General features: G+C 30.9%; 1 long non-coding RNA gene across 1 annotated transcript; it reads left to right on the top strand.

The window, feature by feature from the left end:
• Nucleotides 1–261: 261 nt before the first annotated feature.
• LOC146735475 (uncharacterized) lies at nucleotides 262–8,602 on the top strand. The gene is made up of 2 exons (XR_014931084.1): nucleotides 262–459; nucleotides 8,436–8,602. It is a non-coding gene; the product is annotated as an uncharacterized LOC146735475 (long non-coding RNA).
• Nucleotides 8,603–11,455: the final 2,853 nt, after the last annotated feature.

Below are 11,455 nucleotides of genomic sequence, written 5' to 3'. Positions count from 1 at the left end.
TGGTGATGGTTTCCTCTGGCCAATGAATCTCACCAGTGCTGCAGCAGGTGCAGGCAAAGATCCTACTCGTCTGTTAGGAGTTCAAAGGACCCTTACGTTCAAAAGTCTCCCCTGTATATTTGTTATATCTTAATTACTCACTAACTTATGACTCTTACATTCATATTTTAGCAGGAAGTTGTTTAACTTTATATTATCAACAGATACTGTTGGCGTTTCCTTATTTTTGCGAGACTCTATTTATTATTTATAACTCTTTTTCGTCGGAAACCCCGTTCTACTTCTTCAAACGTGCGAAAAAACCCGTCGATAATTGACTACTAGCCTGAGGAGTATGAAAATGGCATCATGGGAAAACTTTAAATTTGTCTACCGGAAATCAATGGCCGTTCTGTTGCTGTTGAACCGTCCTGCGAATCTTCCACATAGATTGCTATTTTACATCACTGCGACTAAAAGGTGGGTAGTTATTCAATTTGTTAACAAACATGTACAAATACTAAATAATGGGAGGTGGGTGTTTCATGATTGTAATCGCTTTGTGGACAGTTGTCGCTGACGCTGGTTCAACCAGTGCCAGAGACAGAGTGCTTGTTTAATACTAGTGCAGTGATGTGATGGTGTGAGCTGCAGTCCGGGTGCTATGAATTGGGAGATACAATGTAATCAGCAATCATAGCTAGCATATAAATTGTTCATGTTGCTTCTAAAATATGCCCATACTATTCGAAAATATTGGGTACGTTCAGTGAAGTGAGTGACTCAGGCCGACAAACAGCTCGTTGCAGTTTAGTAGGTCGCCACTTATCCTGATCATGGAGGTAAAAAACATTCGTGTCCTGATAGACAATCTGCATGGTGCTGTCTCCAGTGTTTTTGTAATTTTGGTAATGTGTTTTGAGAAATCTGATTTTTTTAAATATGCATGTGCGTCGTACAGCTCCGAACACGAAAATTAGAAGCAGACTGGCAACGCAAGCCCCATCAAGTCATTCCATGTGTGCCTCCAATTGATCAAATGTACAATGATACGCATTATTAACTTGTCGAGATAAATTGATACACTGAAATACCCCTACCCAAAGGAGGGCAAGTATGTTTGAGTTACAAACTTTGAGTTACAAACAAGTCTTATCATAATTTAAAGGTCACTGTGACCTTATTCAAAATTATTTAATTTGTACCCCATAAAAGTATATACTGAACATTACCATATGTTTTGTGTTGTTGATGTAACATTTTCTGTCTGCATTTGGTCAAGATCTAAAGAAAAAAATATGTTTACTATGAATTTATTATTTTATTCTGTTTTAAAAAGAATGAGAACCTGTTTGTAAATTTTATATGATAAATTTAATTTGGGAAAAAACACAAACTGTACACACTTTATTCTTTTATCCAAGATTTTGTATGATCATATTTTTATAATTTATACTATTTTGAAGTAGTGTTTTTGAGTGAACTTAAAAAACATTTTTTAGAGAAATTTAAAAACAATACAGCAAAGGAAACACAGGCGTACACTACTGTACGCTATTATGTAACACATATTTACAACAGCATAGTATACAAAACAGAAAATGTTGTATTTAAGTTAAACAACTCTCACATGTTGCGCATCTCCATGCCTGTCATAAAAGTGGTATCTCCCAACTGCCCGCGAAACGTGTATCTAAACTCCAAAGGCCCGGCCTTTGATCTGATTGAGTTTTGTCTAAACAATCATGTACATTTCATGATCGACCTGACCGCTTTTATCGAAGGTTCTAACCGGCAAATCTGCACGTCTGTGTTTCCGTTACTGATTTATCTACATGATTGGTTGGAACTCCATTGACAATCCCTTTTCACAATGTATGGTCCAGCATAGTGGTTACAAGTATACGAACAGTCATATATCTGCCATTTCTATGCCAATCTTCTCCAAACTGGGTATGATTAGTGTACTTCTGGGTCCGGTGCTGACAACATATAGTGTGTGTGCTAATTTGCATATTTGTAAATTGTAATGCTTATGGATGAAGTCATATCTCTGGCATGGCTGATATTTTTCAAACTTAGCATGATTAATGTAATTATTGATCCGGTGGTGACAATATATAGTGTGTGTGCTAATTTGCATATCTGAATATTATTTGCATATATTGATATTTGTGGACAAAGTCGTATCTGGTGTTTCTATGTTGATCTTCTCCAAACTTGGTATGGTTAGTGTACTTATGGTTCCGGTTCTGACAACATATTGTGTGTGTGCTAATTTGCATACGTTTGCATATATTAATGCTTATAGACCAAATTGTGTCTGGCATTTCTATGCTGACTTTTTCCAAACTGTATTGACTGTCACGCTTATTTTTAAAACTGTTGCTCTCAATTTACAAATTCTCTCCATTCACACTAAAGCTTTTCAGTGTTTAACTTTAATTGCAAGAACAAAGAGTTCAAAAATTTCGAGCAACTACATACAGATTTGTTCAGTGTAATCAACCAGATTTAAAAATAGCATACACTGCCTTATGGTCACTGTAATAGCAGTGTAAGGTACCCAAAGCTGTAACTGCTAGTGAATGATTCCTGAACAGCTTGGGAATCAACCATCTCTGATGGTTTTCTTGTTTTATTTACATATTAAGACATTTGAACAAAGTGATTTAAATTATTGAACTTAACACACAAAATCACCATTACCTGTAAATAGCATTCTATTTATTTGGAAACTGTACATGTATAACTAACCGGATGCAACACATACATGTGCGGTCAGAAGGGATTTAAATTTTGAGCAGTCTGTATGAAAAGGGGGGATTTGTCGAGCGGAGCTTATCATATGAGTGAATGTCCGTCTTCGTCCGTACGTCGTCCTTGTCAATGTTTTACTTTTTCGACTTCTTCTTGAAAACTACAAGCCTGAATGCTTTTATACTTGGTGTATATGTACCTTGGGTAGATCTCTCTCAGATTTGATCATTTTGTATTGATATCTTCAATTTTCTAATTTTGGTGAATATTTTTGTCATTTTTGGTTAAAAGTGATATTTTCGGCTTCTTGTTAAAAACCACAAGTCTAATTGCTTTGATATTGATATTACATATATAGGTACTACATGTGGACCACTCTCAAATTTGTTCATTTCATGACGACACTTCAATTTTCTAATTTTGGTGAATATTTTATCATTTTTGGTTAAAAGTGATATTTTCGACTTCTTGTTAAAAACCACAATCTCATATATGGTGAAAAATGATATTTTTGAATTCTCTTGAAAACAAATCCCATTGCATTGATACTATGCATATTGTTCATTTTCTAATGATATCTTCTGTTCTTTAATTGAAATGTGCATTGCTAACAGCTGAGCTATCTCAACCGAGAGCTGGTTGTTAAAAACTTCTATCTGAAAAGAGGGTTTAGTTTTCTCACTTATTACTACAGCTGCTAACAATATTGTATAATTTTTAGGCCACAAACTACATGTAGATCTGTACATGAAGTACATGGGAAGTAAAGTTGTTGACACAGGTAATGTACACCAAGGATTGTCATTCATGACCTGTTTGATTGGATAAAGTTTTACGACTTGGAGGCCATTTTTTCCCTCAAAAATCTAAAAAAAACAAGCTTTTTCTAGCTGTTAACAGCTTTTTCTCAGATGTGTGTCATCCAGTTTTGTTCAAAGTTGGTACAGGGACAGGTAATAATTGTTTACAAGTGCACATCGCATTATATGTTTAACAAGTTATAAATTGTCTCAGAAAAGCCAAATGAATATATTTTTACCCCACCCCCTAAAATTGTAACACATCAATTCTGAACATTTAATAACAGAATTTTAATTAATACAGCTTATAATGAATTAATTCACTCTGACACAAACTAAGTTCACTATAAGTTTTTGACTCCCGTGTGCGAAGCACAAAAGGGAGTCTTTGCAGTTACCCTGTCTGTATGTATGTATGTATGTATGTATGTATGTATGTATGTATGTATGTCACTTTTTTTGTTCCACCGTTATCTCAAGAACCACTAATCAAATTTTGGTGAAACTTGGTACATAGATGCTCTGGGATAATGCGCAGAGTTGATTAGGTTTTGGTGAAAATCTATGAATATTAATTACCTAATTTGCATGATAATTAGCTGATTTTTAGCTGTTCCAAGACTGTTCCACTGATTTTTGAAGAACCACTCATTGGATTTCAATGAAACTTGGCACATGGATGCTCTGAACTAATGCGCAGATTTGATTAGTTTTGGGTAAAAATCTTTTAATATTATTAATTACCTAATTTACATAATGATATCTCAAGTACTAATCATAACATTTCAATAAAACTTGGTACATAGGTGTCATATGACACTGCACATACCTGATAGTTTTTAGGGTAATATCAGTACATATTAATTACCTAATTTGCATAATTAATTAATTTTCAGCTTTTGATATTTCGAGTAGTAATGATCACGTTTCAATGAAACTTGGTACATAGTTACTTGAGGACTGTGCAGAGATCTAATTAGTTTTTGGGTAAATATTTGTGCATATTAATCACCTTATTAGCATAATTAGTTAATTTTCAGCTTTTCACCTGATATCTCAAGTACTAATCATCACATTTCAATGAGACTTGCGACATAGATATTCTAGGACTATGCAGAGAGAGACCTGATTAATTTTGGGATAAATAATTGTGCCTTTTAATTACCTAATTTGCATAATTAGTTAATTTTTTGCTGTTTCATGATGTCTAAAAACCACTCATTGGATTTCAACGAAACTTTTAAAGAGTACCCATCACATTTCAATGAACGTAAGACTATGCACCATATTAGTTTTTGGTAAATATTTATGCTTCTTAATCATCTAATTAACATAACATAACATAACATAAGTATTGATCATCACATTTGAATAAAACTTGTTACATAAATGCTCTAGGACAATAGACAGTCTGATTAATTTTGGGTTAAAATCTGTTCATATTAATTCTCTAATTAGCATAATTAATATTTTTTTGGTTCTTATCACATTTCAATGAAACTTGGTACATTGTGCAGACATTATTAGTTTTACACTTAAATCTGTTCATATTAGTTACCTTATTTGCATAATTAGTTTTCAGCTGTTCCATCAATATCTCAAGTATAAGTAATTTTGAATTAATTTTTAATGTGTCTCCAAAACTCTCAGCACACGGGAGTTCTTTCTAAGCTTTCTTTGATTACATTTTTTTCTGAGCGGGGGCTATGACATGACATGTCATGTCTTGTATCTTACCATTTTGTTGTAAATTCATATTTTACCCCATTTATGCATTTTATCGTTTTTTCGGACTGCTGTTTTTAGTCCCCGTTCGGACTAATTCGGTCTCCGTCCGTGCGTCTGTGCGTCCGTCCAGAGTCATATCTCAGAATCCCTTGGACCGATTCCGTTCATTCTTTGTATGTGCCTAGTACTTTATGTGGGACATATGCACATGCAGTGGTTTAGCGACTCGATTCAAAATGGCCGACTGGCAGCCATCTTGTTTTTTGAAAATGTTGTATTTTGCTTTGTCAGCTTTGTCAGTTTTCATTCAAACTTGGTACATAGATTATACATGTTAGGATACATGTCCATGACGATTTATTTCACAATTGGATCAAAGATGGCCGACTGGCAACCATCTTGTTTTTTGAAAATGTTGTATTTTATACATGCTTTGTCAGTTTTCATTCAAATTTAGTACATAGATCATACATGTTAGGATACCTGTCCCTGGCCGTCCGTGAGTTCCTGAGTCTGTCCGTCCGTCCGTCTGTTCGTCCGTGTGTCCCTCTGTCCAGAGGCATATTTCAGAATCCTGTGGACTGATCCCGTTCATTCTTTGCATATACCGTGGTTTCGTGATTCGATTCAAAATGGCCGACTGGCAGCCATCTTGTTTTCTGAAAATGTTGTATTTTGGACATGCTTTGTCAGTTGTCATTCAAATTTGGTACATATATTATACATATTAGGATACATGTCCATGACGATTTATTTCGCAATTGGATCAAAGATTGTCGACTGGCAGGCATCTTGTTTTTTTTATGCGGTATCTTGGACGTGTTCTGTCAGTTATCATTCAAATTTCGCACATACATGTACTTTATACATGTTAGGATGCATGTCCATGACAATTTGTTTCAAAATCTGGTAAAGGATGGCCGTTTGACAGTCTTACTACTATATTTCCACAATTTATGTACCATTTTCATTCGTATTTGGCATACATCATACATATCAAGTGTGTTTCATAATCAGATCAAAGATGGCCGAATAACGGCTGTTTTTATTTTTGGCCATATTACTACTACACGGAACACGTGTTTTGATGTAAATAAACAAACTGTTGTATACGCCACTTGGAACTCAAGTTTCAAGGACACGCTCGCGACAACCCCTCCGCTTTAATATGACGAGCACAAAGAGAACTTTGAAAAATTTAACGGGGACTGTGTCATTTTCAATGACTTGTTTTTAATTGTAATTTTATCATATTATTTCGTAGTCATTTTATTAGCTCTGCTGTCGACTTTGTCGAGCGGAGCATATCATATGAGTGATTGTCCGTCGTCGTCGTCGTCCGTGTCAATGTTTTACTTTTTCGACTTCTTCTTGAAAACTACAAGCCTGAATGCTTTGATACTTGGTGTATATGTACCTTGGGTAGACCTCTCTTTAGGTTTGTTCATTTCATGTTGATATCTTCAATTCTCTAATTTTGGTGAATATTTTTGTCATTTTTGGTAAAAAGTGATATTTTCGACTTCTTGTTAAAAACTGCAAGTGCAATTGCTTTGATATTACATATATAGGTACTACATGTGGACCTCTCTCAGACTTGTTCATTTTGTAATGATATCTTTAATTCTCTAATTTTGGTGAATATTTTTATCATTTTTGGTAAAAAGTGATATTTTCAACTTCTTGTTAAAAACCGCAAGTCCAATTGCTTTGATACTACATATATAGGTACTACATGTGAACCTCTCTCAGCTTTGTTCATTTCGTGATGATATCTTCAATTCTCTAATTTTGGTGAATATTTTTGTAATTTTTGGTAAAAAGTGATATTTTCGACTTCTTGTTAAAAACCACAAGTCCGATTGCTTTGATATTACATATATAGGTACTACATGTGGACCTCTCAGCCGACAGGCTGCTTGTTTTATACCCTATTTATGCATTTCTTTATTGTGTTCTCGTCATTTTTGCAGTGGATTGTTCAATTTTATGTTAAATTTTATATCTATATGCTGTGCATGAAAAACCATTTATGAATGTACTGTTTTAAATGAATAAATTACAAATTACAATTACAAATTTTGACCTCAAAACAAATCGATTTGTTCATGGTGTCAGCGATTATTTCCCCCAGCACATTTATCATCCCTATCCAACCACATCTGGTCTACTGGTAACTTCACTGTCCCTTACATGTGTTTAACCATTACACAGCATAATTTTCAATACGCCACTATAAAACATCTGAACTCTGCCCCCCAACCCTATAAAGCATGGGCAGTAGAAGCATTTTCAAACAAGAGCTGAAGAAAATGCTTCTCAGTGAGTGATATTTATCTATATACATAGAGCATATTCATTTTAAAAGTATACAAATTTGAATACTCTTATTAAATAATTTTAATATCATTCATTCATTGTGATGATTGATTATACTATTTACTGGTTGATCTCATTTATTTAATTCATTATTTTTGTTTGTTTACTGTGACTTTTATGACGACTTAATTTTTTTATTTAATATTAAGGGCCATGGACTAGACTAGTCCAAATGACTATTTCCTTGGTCCTGACCAGTATTATACAATTTTGTCCCGTACATGAACATGTAAATATTTTGTTTGTATACTGGTGAAATAAATAAATATAAATATAAATCTAGAACCAGTGATCATATTCAGACAAAACTCGGCAATCGGATAGTATGGGACAAACGAAAGGTTTTGTTACAAATCTGTGCATATTTAATCAGGAAAATTTGCATTATAATAAATTCTTCTGGTGCTAATATCTCAAAACAAAATCGTCACATACAACCCAGAACACTGAAAAATATATTTCTAATAACCGGATGAAATCACAGATAATTTAAGGCACTAGTTGTATGTGTCAATCTGTGCATAATTAATTCACTTTAACTTATAACTTTTTTGTATGAATAAATTCTTGTTCCAATTGTACCTTGATAACTAATCTTAATATTTAAGTGGTAGATGTGCAGTAACCGTATGTCAACAAGCTATTCTGATATCTGCATTAGGAGCATATATATTGCACGTTTTATATTATATATTTACTTCTCAAGAAAGCTGGCACAAAATAAAATGTTGTAGTATATTTCTGTACGGTTTAAATTAAGGTTTATTGTACATTTCTTTTTATTCACAGGATAAATGCAGTACACCAATTAACTAAGGAGTTGTAATGAAGACCGGATTGGTGGAAATTTGTCAGATCCTGACCCTCCTGAACCTTGCATACATGCAACCTGATATTATTGTTTTGTTTTGCAAATGTGTGTTTAATATTAACTTGAATAAATGATTTTCTCAAATTTTAGGTGTTTGTTTTGTTTCCCGTCTACTTCACGAATAGTTCAATAATTTATAAAACATGATGTTCAAAAGTGCCCTCAATAAATGTCTACTAATATTAATTATAAATAAATGGAAGTTCAAAAGTATCCTATTTACATTCAAAAGTATACTGGTAATATCGTAATGTTATGTAATAGAAGATTTCAATAAATGTCTACTAATATATATTAATTATAAATAAATGGAAGTTCAAAAGTATCCTATTTACATTCAAAAGTATACTCGTAATATCTTACAGTTGTGTAATAGAAGATTTCATTAAATGTCTACTAATATTAATTATAAATAAATGGAAGTTCAAAAGTATCCTATTTACATTCAAAAGTATACTCGTAATATCTTACAGTTGTGTAATAGAAGATTTCAATAAATGTCTGCTAATATTAATTATAAATAAATGGAAGTTCAAAAGTATGCTATTTACATTCAAAAGTATACTCGTAATATCTTACAGTTGTGTAATAGAAGATTTCCTTAAATGTCTACTAATATTAATTATAAATAAATGGAAGTTCAAAAGTATCCTATTTACATTCAAAAGTATACTCGTAATATCTTACAGTTGTGTAATAGAAGATTTCAATAAATGTCTACTAATATTAATTATAAATAAATGGAAGTTCAAAAGTATCCTATTTACATTCAAAAGTATACTCATAATATCTTACAGTTGTGTAATAGAAGATTTCAATAAATGTCTACTAATATTAATTATAAATAAATGGAAGTTCAAAAGTATCCTATTTACATTCAAAAGTATACTCGTAATATCTTACAGTTGTGTAATAGAAGATTTCAATAAATGTCTACTAATATTAATTATAAATAAATGGAAGTTCAAAAGTATCCTATTTACATTCAAAAGTATACTCGTAATATCTTACAGTTGTGTAATAGAAGATTTCAATAAATGTCTGCTAATATTAATTATAAATAAATGGAAGTTCAAAAGTATCCTATTTACGTTCAAAAGTATACTCATAATATCTTACAGTTGTGTAATAGAAGATTTCAATAAATGTCTACTTATATTAATTATAAATAAATGGAAGTTCAAAAGTATCCTATTTACATTCAAAAGTATACTCGTAATATCGTAATGTTATGTAATAGAAGATTTCAATAAATGTCTACTAATATTAATTATAAATAAATGGAAGTTCAAAAGTATCCTATTTACATTCAAAAGTATACTCGTAATATCTTACAGTTATGTAATAGAAGATTTCAATAAATGTCTACTAATATTAATTATAAATAAATGGAAGTTCAAAAGTATCCTATTTACATTCAAAAGTATACTCGTAATATCTTACAGTTGTGTAATAGAAGATTTCAATAAATGTCTACTAATATTAATTATAAATAAATGGAAGTTCAAAAGTATCCTATTTACATTCAAAAGTATACTCGTAATATCTTACAGTTGTGTAATAGAAGATTTCAATAAATGTCTGCTAATATTAATTATAAATAAATGGAAGTTCAAAAGTATGCTATTTACATTCAAAAGTATACTCGTAATATCTTACAGTTGTGTAATAAAAGATTTCAATAAATGTCTACTAATATTAATTATAAATAAATGGAAGTTCAAAAGTATCCTATTTACATTCAAAAGTATACTCGTAATATCTTACAGTTGTGTAATAGAAGATTTCAATAAATGTCTGCTAATATTAATTATAAATAAATGGAAGTTCAAAAGTATCCTATTTACGTTCAAAAGTATACTCATAATATCTTACAGTTGTGTAATAGAAGATTTCAATAAATGTCTACTGATATTAATTATAAATAAATGGAAGTTCAAAAGTATCCTATTTACGTTCAAAAGTATACTCATAATATCTTACAGTTGTGTAATAGAAGATTTCAATAAATGTCTACTTATATTAATTATAAATAAATGGAAGTTCAAAAGTATCCTATTTACATTCAAACGTATACTCGTAATATCGTAATGTTATGTAATAGAAGATTTCAATAAATGTCTACTAATATTAATTATAAATAAATGGAAGTTCAAAAGTATCCTATTTACATTCAAAAGTATACTCGTATTATCTTACAGTTATGTAATAGAAGATTGCAATAAATGTCTACTAATATTAATTATAAATAAATGGAAGTTCAAAAGTATCCTATTTACATTCAAAAGTATACTCGTAATATCTTAGGTAATAGAAGATTTCAATAAATGTCTACTAATATTAATTATAAATAAATGGAAGTTCAAAAATATCCTATTTACATTCAAAAGTATACTCGTAATATCGTAACTTTATGTAATAGAAGATTTCAATAAATGTCTACTAATATTAATTATAAATAAATGGAAGTTCAAAAGTATCATGTTTACATTCAAAAGTATACTCGTAATATCTTACAGTTATGTAATAGAAGATTTCAATAAATGTCTACTAATATTAATTAGAAATAAATGGAAGTTCAAAAGTATCCTATTTACATTCAAAAGTATACTCGTAATATCTTACAGTTATGTAATAGAAGATTTCAATAAATGTCTACTAATATTAATTATAAATAAATGGAAGTTCAAAAGTATCCTATTTACATTCAAAAGTATACTCGTAATATCGTAATGTTATGTAATAGAAGATTTCAATAAATGTCTACTAATATTAATTATAAATAAATGGAAGTTCAAAAGTATCCTATTTACATTCAAAAGTATACTCGTAATATCTTACAGTTATGTAATAGAAGATTTCAATAAATGTCTACTTATATTAATTATAAATAAATGGAAGTTCAAAAGTATCCTATTTACATTCAAAAGTATACTCG

The sequence above is a fragment of the Saccoglossus kowalevskii genome, chromosome 12 (assembly GCF_978046115.1).
Source record: "Saccoglossus kowalevskii chromosome 12, keSacKowa6.1, whole genome shotgun sequence".
Lineage (NCBI taxonomy): Eukaryota > Metazoa > Hemichordata > Enteropneusta > Harrimaniidae > Saccoglossus > Saccoglossus kowalevskii.
Note: the sequence above shows the minus strand (reverse complement) of the source record. Positions and strands in the feature narration are given on the sequence as shown.